Raw genomic sequence first — 14592 nt, 5'->3', positions numbered from 1 at the left:
TGCAGATGCCCAGGTTGTCGTCCCCTGCGCATCTGAGGAAACGTCGCCCACATTAGACATGTAGACTTGCTTAGACAAGGGGTCGTGTATGGCCGTGAAGAAGGCGGACCTCCCGGCTGGCACACAGGATTATGTATACGCCCAGGGAGCTCACGTACAGCCCGCTCGTGGGAGAATATACACGTGCCCCTGTCCTGACCACACTTTGGGTAACTTCTGAGACCACCTACCTATTCTCTTGAAGGCATGATTCCTACCTTCTCTCTCTGAACCTGACACCATAGCCTCACCTGAGGGATGGATCGGGGTCTCAGACAGCCTGTTCTGCAAACGGCATGTGTGCCCGTGCCAGGCGGGGTGGAAATGGAGGAGGTGTGAGTGTGTTTGCTCCCTGACCTCTGAAACCTCCCCTGGGGGCAGAGCCGGGCCAAACCAAGGGGGCACAGCCACTCAGCGGTGGCGTCACCTGATTCCTAATGAGACACATGTGTGTATTCTGGTCACCAATTTAAAAAGAAGCTGGTGATCTGGACAGTCTCTGCTGGTGAGTTGTAGCTGATGGGGCAGATACCAGTTAGGGCCAGAGCTTTTCCTGGCCCGTCCCCGTCCCCTCCTCCTTCTTGACCTGAGGGCCATGTTAGGGGCACCTAATATAGCCGGAGGGCCATCCGCCCACATCCTGCTGTGACAAACCTGGGCTGCTTGCGTTCATTCACGTTAATATACGCACTTTAAAAGGTGCTGCTGGAGGGCGCCTTTTCTGGTTTGCACACAGTTACCCCATAGGCCAGTGGGAGGCGTGCAGACTGTGGTGTATGCGTGGGGCTCTCTCTCCTCGGTTAAGAAACACCATCCTTAAGGATACTCTTTGGCCTTGCCATAGTATTCAAGGCTTTCTGAGACTAGTCCTAGCCTACTTTTTTCAGCTTCTCCTGTCACTCTCTTCATACAACCCATGCTCCAGATCACTCTCCCCTCCCCATTATCTAGACACCATAGTCTAGATGCCACCACCTCTGTGAAGTCCTCCCTGATTCTCCATTGCAAATGGCTCCCTTCTTTCTTTTATGCCTCTATATCTTGACTAGCCCGAAGGTGGGACATGGGTACATCTGGGGTATAAATAGGACAACCACGTTGCCCCACCCACTGTGTAGGTGTCTGGTTGGGAGGAAAGAGAAAGGAAAAAGAAGCGTGGCAGGATTTCAAGGCCTCTGTCCCTTGCTGTCAGCAGAGGCACCTTGCTCTGAGCACTGATGGAGGGAGGACAGGTGGGGACAGAGAAGCTGGATCCATGGAGACCCAAGGGCAGGAGCAGCCCTGCTTCAGGCCCAGGGCACAGTGCCATCTGAGTATGGCAGAGGTAGAGGATTCCTGGTGCCCCCACCCACTCAGCCCCAGACCCTGTGGTGCACCTGGGCCCCCTGGGCAGGGCTGGGCGCTGCCGGCCACTTTGTGGGTGGGTGGGGTGTGTGCTCCTGGTGTGAAGGTGAAGACCTGAGCAGAGCGACCGAGTCTGTCCACTGGTCTGTGGACCCCAACTGTGCACCGTGATAGGTGCTTCCTTTCCACGTGTGTCACACGGCCTGTGGCAGGTGTAGCAAGGGTGTTAAGAGGCAGCCTTGGATCTCACAAACAACTTGGGATACTTCTTAATCCTGAAAATCTGGCTGTCATCTCAGTGTACCCAGTATTATTCATTTTATACATAGCTTGGCCACTCCTACTCATAACTGCTAACATGTATTAAACACCTACTATGTTCCTATATGTATTATTGCCCGACTGAATGCTTATGATAATCTTGCACTATTATTCAGCCCACTTTACAGAGGGTGAAAATAAGGATCAGAAACTCAGTAATTCCAGTGGGGACCATCCAGTTAGAGATTGGAGGGCACGGCATTCCCACCCACGTCCGTTGGATGCCAGGTACAAAGGCTTCTTCCAGGCTGAACAGGCAGCTCACCACCTCTATCTCCAGGGCACTTCTGTGTTCTTACCTTCCACCTACTTGGCACCAGGCAGAACTCAGATCTAGGTCCAGATTTATTAGTCTCCGTGTCCTTGTACCACGGTGGTGGAGAACTCAGGCCACGCACCTGGACGCAACTGAGATGTACCATGTGTTAGCTGAGGGACCTTGGACAATTAGCTCAAATTTTCTGAGCCCATTTCCTCATAAAGCTGTAATGGGGATTAAATGAGAAGATACATTTAAGCATTTAGCAGAGTGCCTGGCACATAGCAAGTGTTCAGTAGATGATGGCTGTGAAAGTCATCTGTCTATTCCACAAGCATCAACAGAGGACACACTGTGTGCTGTGTGCATTTCCCCTCCGCGGATGGATGCTGTATCGGAATGCGTGTATTCTGATGGACTCAACTCTGCCCTGCCTCCTTCCCAGTCTTTGCTGGAGCCTGCGTTGCATACGGAGTGGAGACCTTCCCCTCCCCTGAGACCGGCAGGGAGCTGGTGCTCTTATTTATCATTTAGGAAGCATCTGCTCTTTGGTGAAATATCACCCTCGTGAACAAACAGTGCGGGCATTTGACCTTTCTCGATGAGCGCTGGCTTCTTTGCTCACCGCCAGGAATGAAGCAGCTACATGGAGGAGACATGCGTCAAAGGACCTTTCAAAAGGGTCGCCAGATGGGTGCCCGGGTGATGACCCTGGGGCTGAGAGCAGCAGTCCAGACGGGCTGGAGGCTGCAAATTAATAAACCTGATCCTGTTGTCCCGATGGGCCAAGAAATCTCCTCAGCATCTGCAGGTGCAAAATCTGAAAATGAAGTCAGTCTGGCAGGTGCCAAGGATGCGAGGCGGGTGCCAGCTGCTGTGGCCCCACTGCCTCGCTTGGTCCCCCTTGCTGGCCTCTCAGGAGCAGTTGGCACCTGTCAGGCAGAACCCAGAAGGCGCAGCTGGCTAGGCCCTCTAGGTGAGGCGGCAGGTGGCATCGGCGAGCCCCCTGGGGTTTGCACTGGCATCTCTGAGAAGCCTGCCGGTCCTCCCAGGGCTTGCGACTCAGAGTGGTCTGGATGGAGGCTGGAATCACCGGAAGGGACAAAAGTAATTCTGGAAAGTAAAAACCTGCAGACACTGCACTTGGACACGGCAGCAGAACTCTTGTCCTGACATGAAGGCTGAGGGGTAACCTCTCCTTCTGGGGGCTTCACAGGCCTCTCCCGAGGAACGGATCATTCTTGCAAACTGCTTTTGTAATAGGAGGGAGGGGCTATTATGAATTGGCTTCTGTCATTCACAAGCGTTTACTGAGGCCTACTGTGTTTCAGGTTCTTCCTTCAGGACAGGGACACAGACACAAACTAAATAAGGCTATTGCCTTTGTGGAGTTCAGTCTTTTCTAGGCTCAGGCTCAGGCTCAGGTGCAGAGGCGGGGGGAGGAGAGATGCAGAGACAAGGTGAGACAAGGATCATGTCATCAGCACAGAATAAGAGTCTCAGGGCCCTCTGTCCCCTCGGTGAGATGATCCAGAGGCAGGCTCAGGACGTGCCGGATGGGCCGGTTTGGCAACTGGGAATAAGGAGCCTGAACCGGGCGGGGAGTAGGAAGCCACTGCCCCTTTACAGCAGATGGGCAGGTGGCATAGGCCCACTTTGCTGAGAAGCAGGGTAAAGGAGGGATCTAGGATTTGAAAAGGCAACCTGGGCCTGAACCATGGACACCCTGGGGGGATTTCTTCTCAAGGCAATAAGGGGCCACCGAAGATGATCAGACTGTGCTCGAGGGCTTTTCATGCTGTAGCATTTTCTAGGCTGTATTGGGAGGGGCCGCAAGACGGGAGAAAGATTAGTTAAGCAGCTGTTGTACCCAGGCAGGAGGGCTGGAAATTAATATCTCAGAATCTACCAATTTCTATGGCACCTTCATGACCCGTCACCGACCAGGGGTCTGAAAATGGATGGGCTGGAGACGGGCCGGCAAATTACTGCGGAGGAATTAAGGAGGCAACAAACAAGAGAGTGAAGACAGCAGGAAATATTTTCAATACTGCTGAAAGGAGCCCGCCTTCTCATCCCCTGACCTCTCTTTTCATCTGCCTTATTTGCAGCCTGGATCTCAGATTCTGCAAATGCATCAAGAACAAACAAACACATGAAAATCAATGCAAACCAGACAAAAGACCTTTCCAGGCTGGAGAGTGGAGATGGCAGGAGGTCTCCATTAATCCCCTTGTCCACAGAGGGGGCAGGGGCTGGGGGGGAGGCAGGACTCAGTGAGCTGGGTGGAACCAACTCAGTCTGCCGCTCAGTCGCTGGTAGCTGGGTACCCTTGATCAAGTTCTTTAACACCCCTGAACCTCAGTCTCCTTGTCTGAAAAATGGGATGGTCGTCATCTTATGATGTGGTGAGGGGTGTGATTTTCTGAGGAAAATATGCGTAAATGACCTGATCGATGTGAGCTTCTTTTCCCTGTCACTTCAAGGAGCCTGATGACCCATGCTGATTGTAGATAAAATACTGTCACAGGAGTGTTTTTTCTCAAGTTGTTGATCTTTGTTAGGTCACAGTGCTCATGATGGAAGTTGAGTTTTTCAGCTGTTGCAGTCATTTCTATCATAGTATAAGCAAATCTTACTAATTTACAAGTGTTTCAGCTGGAGGGGTCTTTACAGATGGTCTAGGACAACTCACTTATCTTAGTGCCAGGGCCCTTACAGACTAGAAAGGAGAAGGGAGGTGCTCAAAGTCTTACGGGGGGATAGAAAAAGAGCCAGGATTAGGACTTGGATCTCCTGTGGCTTCTCTTTCAATTGTTCATGATTGAAATTTATTTATTTTGGTTATTATTTTAATAGCAAGCAGATATTAGAGCTCGAGAGAGAAGGAAGGAGATAGCTGAGAAGAGAAAGACTTGGCTCAAGCAGGTAAATCTCGCTACCACAATTTTTCAGAGTTTCCCCTTGGGTTTTGGCAACCGTGAAGGTGAACCTGCCCCACGTGAGGTGGGATTACAGCCCAGGCTCCTCAGCGGAAGAGCAACTGAGGTGCTTTCGAGCCCTTCAGACAGCGAGCAAGCTGAGACATGGATGCGAGACCCTGGGCACGTTGCTTTATCACTCTGAACCTCAGTGTCGTCATCTGCACAATGGGGACATTTTGTAACCCTATATGCAGATGTTGCCTAGCTCTGGGTTCACGTGTCGCCACATTAACTCTACTGTTTGCATCTCGATAGCCCCACACTTTCGCCAAGAATGCATCGGGACCTCAGCCCCAACACAGGGGCTTTCCCAGTACGGAGGAGCCCTCAGACCGGGAGCGTCCCCCACTTCCTCATGGAGAAGTCTGTGTGTTTTGCCCTTGGCCTCTGGGCCTTACCACCGTCTCTGCAGTGAAAACTCCAATTTCTTACCAAAGAGGCTACTTCCCAGTGTCCTCAAGCCTCCGTCCACACCTGCAGGGGAGGTGTGCCCATGTCCTCGATGTCACTTCATTTTGTCACCTGATGCTCAGAACAAGGCTCCCATGCCCCATTTCATCCAGTTCCTCGAGAGAGGACAGTGCACACTGTGGCGGGGTCTGCCCTTCCCCACGGGGGCCCCAATCTGTCAGGGTGCGATGGGGCTCGATGCCATGCCATCCCTCCACTGTCCTTACCTTCCCCCACCCCCCTGGGCTCCGTCCATGCACAGTGCTTCCTCTCTCGGCCCGAAGGACACGGTCTCCAGAAGCGGAGCAGTGCTCGAGAGTGTGGGCTGTGGGGCCAGACTGCCTGAGCTCTGGGCGCCCCTCCGCCACATACTAGCTCTGTGACCTTGGGCAGGTCGGGGATCCAGTCTGTGCCTGTTTCCTCATCTGTAAAAGGAGACGATGGTGAACATCTGCTAGGGGTGGACTTCAGATTAATGAGTGATAGACTCCGACCGGTGGTGGGTGGTCAAATAATGTGAGTAATTAATACGTATCATCAACTCACACAAACAGATGTTTTAGGCAAGAAGCAGGTATTTCACTCTGCCCACCAGGGGCCCCTGACCCCAGCTATGACCGTTTGTTCAACAAGGGGCCCCTATGCCCCGCAGGTCTCTGGACGATATTCCCCTCCCTTGCCAGGCAGCGGGTCTTGCCTAGGAAGAGGAAAATACAAGGGCCACATCACAGGTCGGATTTCCTGCGAAGCAGACGCTGGGACAGAGATTAGCGTGCGGGATGTTTGTAAGGGAACGTTCTTGGGCAGGAAGCAGGAGCGGGCAAAGGGAGACGCTGAGCTGTGATGTGGTCCTGATACAACCATTGCCAAACGACAGAGCCCTCTGGATCCCGGCTGGCCCTTTAGAGCTGTCCTGAGTCAGGGTGAGGGCAGAGAGCGTCCCTCCCCACCACTGGCCAGTCGCTGGATGCCTGTGTCTCTGGGTCGGGGCGTGGCCTCAGGCAAGGCAAGCCCTCCGCTGAGCGAACGTCCAGATAGAAATAACTGCCCACAGAGAAAATGGGTCTTCATTCCTGAGTGGGGACCTGCGTTGCTCAGCACAGCTGCTGGGACAGACTGGGACGGGGAGGTTACGGGGACATTGACTGAGATCTTGCTTTGTGCCTGACCCTGACGGTGTGGCATTTAACTCCTCGATCACCCCACCAGGCAGATGTTCTTATCTGTGATGCACAGAAGAACAGGACTCAGAGAGGCGGAAGGGCTTGCCCGAGGTCACACAGGTCAGAGGCCATAGGGTTGGGGTTTGGACTTGGGCTTGCCCGACTCATGTCCACACTTGCCCTGTGGTCTGCTCCCACGCTGTAATTCCAGGTTTCTTCTGACCAAAGCTTCCAAGACTTAGGGAGCAAGCCTCTGCTGAGCTCTCCCAGTCCCTCCCTACCCCCACTGTTGGGAGCCGCTTCCAAGGGTCTCCTTCAGCTTTCAGAGAAGGCCCCTCCCCCACCATGGGCCAAGAACGATTGTGCAGGACAAAGGGCTGGGACCCCCAAAACCTCTCTCCACATCTCCCTTGGCTCCCTGCAGTCCCTCTGCCCATGCAGAGCCCTGCCATACACCCAGGATCAAACGGTCCTATTTCAGGGGAAAGAGAGCAGACAGTCTAAATGACCAGGCGTATTAAAGCTCCATTTGGCTGGAAACAAAGTTGTTTTTGCAAAAATCTTGCCTTGATTTCTGCACTGTCAGGGGCTATTTTTAAATTTTATGTGTTCCAGTCTTTTAGCATTCTGCCTGGTTTGCTCTCACACTTTATTGGGCAATTTTCATACACTACACCTTAGTCCTGCCAGACTTTGGGGGTTGGGAGGTCAAACCTCCAGTCTTGGATGGATGTGGCTGGAGCTAAGGACTCAGGAGCTACTCAACTCCGTCCCCACGGGAACCCTGTGGGCACTGTGCAGGTGGAAGTCAGCTCTCTCTCCTGTGCGGTCCACCACCACAGCATCCCCCTTGGAGAGGTGGTCTCACCCACTGGTTAGGGGCATGACTCCTGAGTCTCATAGCAGGCCACATATGGTGAGCCCTTGGACATGGTGTTTAACCGCTCTGTGCCTTTGTTCCCTTACCCCCTGAGGGACATATGGTAAGCGTGCTTGCTTCACAGGGTTACTGTGAGGAGAGAGTTACATGTGTAAAGCACCTGGAACGTGCCTGGCACTTAGTAAGTGCTCAGTAAATGTCAGCGACCACAATCCTGATGGCTTGCCTTTATTGAGCACTTGCTGTTTATGTGTATCAACTTGTTTAATTGCTGTAAATGGTACTGAGTCTAGGTGTTGACTCCATTTGACAGATGAAGAAAAGGTACCTCGCAGAGGTTGAGTACCTTTCCCAACATCACACAGCTGGAGGGGACCAAGAATTGAACCCAGATCTTTTGGACTTCAATGACCGAGCACCTGGCACTTCCTAGCTTGTGTTAAACGTATTTGAGTGAATGTTTTCTGTCCCTGATAAGAATTGGGGTTTCTAGGAGCAGAATCCTATTGAAGTTCCTCTTGTAATCCCCATAGCACCAAGCATGGAACATTACTCTACAGATATTTGTGAGGTAATGGGATGGCCTTAGGGAGAAGGGAAGTTAACATTCATCGAGGCCTACTGTGTGCCCGACACTTTGTCAGGCTTCTTTTTCAAGTCTCACTGGCAGGTATGAGCTTGATTTTACAGCTGAGCAAGGGCCAGAGGACTCTCTTAGGTCCAAAGTTAAGCCAGGAGATTAGATGCTAGATGACCTTTTAATGGCCTTTGCAAAGATGCTTAGAGGGAAATGGAATTTTAATACCAAAAGGAATTGCGGAGAGGCAAAGATAATGCACTTAGCCACCACTCCCTAGTAGCAGGCAATGCAGGGGTGAGAACAGAGACTTGAAAAGCAAACACATTTTTCCCCACCCTTGCGTCTGTCACTTTCTAGCTGTGTGACACTGGACGAGCTCCTGACACGGCTGTGCCTCACTTTTCTGTAAAATGAAGACGGTAAGGCCCGACCTCTGAGTGGGTCAGCCTACAAGTATTTATGGAGTGTCTGCCCTGGCCCAATCCCAGTTCTAGGCATAACAGGCAGAGTTGTGAACCCGCAGGCACAGGCACCTACTGTCAACGAGGCTGACGCTGTTGCAGGAGAGGGACATCAACCAATGTTCACATTTCTAAAGTAGCTTCCAGTATTATCAGTGCTTGAGACCAACTTATGAGTCAGAATGTCTAGTGTGTATGGAGAGGATCCCTTTAGCGAGATGATGCTTGACAGGGTCCCTGGATGATGGAAAGGAGCCAGCCATGCAAAATGTTGGGATGAGAGTATTCTGAGCAGGAGGCCCAACAAGTGAAAGACCCTGGGATGGGAGAGCCTGAAGGCAGAAGAACAACCAGGTGGCTGCAATGGGATGAACCTCAGGGGAGGGGGAGGAGCCAGTTTGCAGAAGAGGAGCTGGCAACTAGTAGACCTCGGTGAGGCATGTGGATTTCATTTGGATGCCATGGGAAGGCCAGCCAAGAGTTCCAAGGCAGACCGGGACCTGTGATAATTTTCCAGATAAGGGCTGGTTGGGGTTTGGAAAAGAGTTAGAAATAACTATAATTGGTTGGATTCATCACACATCATAATGGGTGTACCCATCATGTACCATCCGATTGGATGTGGGATATGAGGAAGAGAAAACAATTCAACGTGACCCCTGGATCTTGGGCTTCGGCAACTGGGGGGATGGTGCTGCTATTTCTTAAGATGGGAAAGGCTTAGGGTAGAGGCAGGATGTAGGAATAAATATAGCTCTGACCTGAGGCTATTAAATTTTAGATACCAAATGGAGATGCTGGAAGGGAAGCTGATTGGAAAAGATGAACTGGGGGTGTGTAATACATGGTGGTTTAAGCCCAGGGAGGGCTAAGACCCTGTAGAGAGTGAGACAAAGTGGGAGGCTGGATAGGATCCTAGAGTGTGACTGTATTCAGGGGTCTGGCAGAGTGGAGGAGCCAACAAAGAGAGGAAGCAGGAACAGCCATGGGGGCGAGAGGAAAACAAAGAGAGTAAGCGGTCATGAACAGCTAGAGAGCAAAGCATCTCAAGTGGGGGAGCTGACCATGTAAAAGCTGGTGGAAGGTCAGGTACAAGGAGGACAGAGACCTTGCTATTGGTTTGGCAGAACTGAGCCACAGCTGACTTTGAGAAGAGTCTCAATGCAGTGGTGGGATTGGAGTAATCCTGATTGGAGTGGGATGAAGTTAGGACAGGAGGTGGGAAAGTGGGCAAAACACATATAGGCAGATCCTCCAGGTAATTTTGCAGAAGTATGGTAATAGCTGGAAGGAACTCTGGAGTCAACAGGTTTTATGAAGTTAGGTGACATTATGATTCATGTCATTGTAAGGAAGTAATGGATTCGTATTTCAGTAAAACAATTAGCACACAGTGCCTGAAACAAAGTGCTTGATAAATAGGGGCTATTCCTATCATCACTCAACACATATTGATTGAGAATCTATTGTGCCCCAGGAGTTACTGCTGGGTAGCCATTAGTGTTGCTCACCAGTATCTGGCAGTATGCACTTGTTGGCTCTGTTGCGTGGTCATGGGACTACATGACTAGTTCTGGTCAAAAGCTTTGAGTGGAAGGGATGTGTGACACCATCGGGCTGGAACATTTAATTGCCAGAGCGAGACACTTCTTTCCCTGGTGTGTGATCACGGCTGCACACATTAAGATAGAACTTCCATCAGCCTGAATTGCAATGAGCAGAGTCCCCTGAAGACCCATTTCCTGTACGTGAGAAAGAAATAATCTTTCTCTTAAACCACTGCATCTTTGGTGCTGCTTGTTTCTGCAGCACAACCTTGCTGGTCCTGACTGAATCAGCAGTGATGTGATGACCAGTAAATTAGACTGAGATACTCCTGTACTAATGATGCTCACTGCCCAGGAGTCAATCCACAGCTCGCACAGAAGTACTCTGAGGGGTACGGGTGTTCCTTCAGGGAGGAGGCAGAGGGTGCTATGGGAATGAATGGCAGGGGCACTAACTTGTGCTGTGAACTCAGGAGAGCTTCCCTGAGGAAGGATGTTTCAGCTGAGACTTGAGGGGTGGCCAGCAGTTAGGTGAGGGAGAAGGTGGGGTCAGGGAGCAATCTGGGAACAGGAAATTGATGTGTTTGAAGGTTCAGAGGCCAGAGAAAGTCAAGCCTAATTTAGAGACAAAAAGAACAATATGTCTGGAAAGTGTAGGGAGTGACTCGAGGTCAGTGTGTAGACATAGGTGGGTTTAGACAGTAATGGGCTTTGTCATTTTATGCATTTTATATTTTACCCTAGTTTCAGAACTGGATATAACACCTAATTCTCCTGACTCACAGCCTTCCTAAGTTGAGCCAAGGAAGTAACTGGAGCTGAAGTGTTTAATAGGAGATTTGAAAGTGTTTAACTTTCAAAGCAAACCCATCAAAAGACCTCTAGGCCCCTGGAATGTGAGAGGGAAGGGGCTGTGGATTTTTATGGCAACTGAAGGAAGGCTGTTACTTCACCTTCATGGAGCCCTTTGGAACTCACCCTCATGTTCTGAGTGGATTGCCACCCAAAATCTTGGTGGCAGGAAGTAAGACATGTAGGAGCCTAAAGCATTTCAAGAATTTAAAATTCACCCTTGTCCTCGCTGGCATCTGCAGGGAATTCTGTACAAAGATCAACGGACAAGTGGAAAGTGAAGTCTGACTTTTCACAAAGTGAAATGATTCCCCATACCTGGTGCAAAGTGCTGGTCAAAAATGAACCAAAGAACACGGAAGGAGGTGTCATACAGGAGACTTGAGTGAGGTTCCCCCCTCCCACCCACAATCACTCTGAATCTCTTTCTAGATCATCCCCAGGTGTCTGCCTCCAGAAAACTGATGGCTAGATATTATGCCCATTGTGGGAAGAAAGGCCAGTTGGAAGCATAAGGAGGATGAACACATTTACTCCTAAAGTGTTGATGCACTGCGCTGGCCCAACTGCCACCTGGAAGAAAAGGGCAATGATCCTGACCAGGCTGCCGCCTGGGAGAAAAGACCACAGCAAGGAGATGAATGGGCACTGAGCATCCTCCTGGGCCTTGGCATGAAGGTGGGAGAAAAATTAAATGGGAAACAGACCTCCTGCATGTGAATGCAAGTGAAATATTGGACAAGAGGGCAGTTTTTAACATACTGGGACTCATCCTGTCTGTCAGTGAAACAGGGCCAGAACTTCAGGTTCCTGCCAATCAGATGAACAAGCCCTCCTCCTGCGGGTGGAGCTAGCAAACATAGCTGGCTAGAACCCATAAACGTTCCTTCAATCCTGTCCCTGCCAGCCTAGGCTGATGTCCTATCCTCAGCGTAACTGACCTGTCAAGGCCACACAGAGGATGTGCCAGTCCTCTTTCTGAGCTGGTACCAACATACTCAAGACTCTGTCCTCTCTCTTCTACTGACCCCTCTGTTCAATGTCTCTCGCTATAGCCATTAACTTCCATGCCTAAGTCCAACAAGATGTTGGGAAGATGGGCTCTGGGTTTGGAGGGCTGGTTAAGTAACTGCTCCACTTACATGCTTTGCTCCCACATCAGGCATGGATGAGAGAAGTGTGAAACAGAGCAGTGCATTTCAAGCCCACATGATCCAAAACGTGCTTCTTATTTTTAAATGGGGCTGATTTATATATTCAACAGTTACTTTTTATAAATACAAATGGAACAGCAACAAAAATCCTCTTCTTTACAAACTCCTCAAAGTTTCATACACCCTGGGTTCTCCCATGCTATCTGCATCACTCTGACCATGTTAGTCCAGTGTCTGAAGAAGGGGCGATGGGTCTGTCTTTACATAGGACTGTGTGGCATAGTGGTCTGTTAAACTTTTAGCATTCAGAAAGCATGTTGACTCTGAAAACGTTCTTTCATGAAACATCTGATCAAGTCTATACACTTTGAACTTGAGAAGGTAAGTGAACTTGAATCAAACCAGCATTCTTCTCACCCCGAGGTTAAGACAATGTCCCACTCAAAGTCAAGTGCAGCTTGACTCTCAAACTCTCTCAGGGAACTTCAGGTGTTAATTCACTTAAGCATGTGTAGTCGGCACCTACAGGTGCTAGTTAACCTAATGGGTCCTGGAGTGCATGGGTCTTATGTTCCAGTGGGTCACGAACCCGCCTAATGATGCAGACTCAGCCACTGAGCATTATTAAAGTCAAAGTCATTCTACTCTGGTTCTGTGGAAGGTCCCTGAGGAAACAAAAAGAGAGCACTTGATGTGGTGCATGTCGTGGACTCATTCAGCAGGCCTGAACTCTGTGCGGCAGAGAGCAGTAGAGTGCAGAGATGGAACTGAGACTTTAGAATCAGTCAGACCACAGTTTGAGTGCTTGACTTACCACAAAGGTGTTGGGTGAATGTTCACAAGCTGTTTTACTCCCTTGAATGCCAGTTCGCTCATCTCTAAAGGGGGATATGGAAATACTGGCTTTGTAGGCTCATTGCTAAGGTGAAATACGAGAGTGTAAGTACAGTGGCTTGCAGTCAATAAACATTAGCCTCACCTGTCTTCTTGTGCTTCCAGCAGCCCCATGCTGGGAAATGTTTTTAAGAACAACTCCTTCAAGAGCTCTCAGCCTAGTGTGTACACTTTGGGAGGACAGGTAAAAAGTTCCTCTATTCTCCTGTGTCCTCAGGGCTCAGCACCACACCTGGCCTATGGTCCACACTCAATACATATTTACTTCCTGACTCAATGGATATGTTTTTAAGTAACAAAAATCCAAGGCAGAGTGTGGTTACTCTTTTGGAAGAGGTATTCAGGGCCTCACATGCCAGCTACTGCGTTAGTGCTGGGGTTTCCATGATGACAAGGATATAGGAAGAGGGAACAGCAGGCTGCATGATACTGATGGAAGATAAAGTGCAAGATAGCAGAGTACTGGTGGTGGGAGATGTGGATGGAGTAGTAGGCAGGGCCAGGGCATGGAGGACTTTGAACTTGACTCTGTGCAAATAATTGAAGGGCTATACTCAGGGATGTGACATGGGCAGACTTGCATTTTCATAAGATCCCCTGGGGTAGGAGGGAGGAACACAAAAGCAGAGGTAAGGGTACCAGTTAAGGACCCGCTGCAATGGGCTGGGGAGAGGATGACCGTGACTTGAGACCATGGCAGCAGAAATGGGGAGGAGAAAAAGGATGGGGAGAAGTTGAGGCTACACAGTCTATAGGACTCGGTGGTCACTCAGTGTCCGGTGCTAGTTCTGGGGATGGAGGGTAAAGCTGTTGATTCCTGTCCCCACCAGGTGTGAGGGAGGTCTCTTGTACTTCCCAGTGAGGGCAAGTCCTGCCGGAAGGTCCTTCTCAGAGCTCTCTGTCCAGGCCAGAGGAATCAATCTGCCATCTCTTTACTCATGGAGCTGTCAATCTGGTAAACAAAGGTGTTGTCAAACAGCCTTATCGAGAAGTTTAAATTAACCTTGACAGGTGGATTAATAAATAATAGGGCCTGAATGACTTACGAAGAAATCAATGACACTATAAATATTTTTTTTAAAAGCACATGCTCAGCTCTGACCTAGTGGAGCTGCGGCATTCTTGAGCAATTTCAAATGTGCCCACACTCCGTTCCAGGCAATTTCATCATTCAGGAGATCAGGCCGCGTGCACGCAGGGGTGGAGATTGCCGTACCTTCTAGGATGGCTAAGGGACAGTGAGTGGGTGAGGATGATTTGCAGAAAACAAGATAATTTACCCTTATTCCTGGCCTGTAATGTGTGGCATGTGGCCTGGGCATGCCTCTCTTTGTATAATACCCGGACTTTGCCGAGGCTGGGAAGGACCCAGGGGTCATGTGACCCAGCGATCCTCAACCCTTCCAGACTAATATTTTGTGATGCTCCTTTTATTACCTCGAAATGGAATTCATAAATTACATAACCCACCTAGACATCTCATTTTAAAAATCCATATAACGCCTGCACAGTGAAGTAAATGAAAAAATAAAAGGCAAAGTAATTTATAATAAAAATAATATGTATGTTGATTTGGGAATAAGAGGGTATGGCTAGACTGCTTTCGTGACAGCACTCAGATGATCACTTGATGGAAACGGAACTGCGTGTGTGAGACTGGCCAT

Source organism: Phyllostomus discolor, chromosome 3 (genome assembly GCF_004126475.2).
Source record: "Phyllostomus discolor isolate MPI-MPIP mPhyDis1 chromosome 3, mPhyDis1.pri.v3, whole genome shotgun sequence".
NCBI classification, from domain to species: domain Eukaryota; kingdom Metazoa; phylum Chordata; class Mammalia; order Chiroptera; family Phyllostomidae; genus Phyllostomus; species Phyllostomus discolor.
This window is presented reverse-complemented; position numbering follows the sequence as displayed.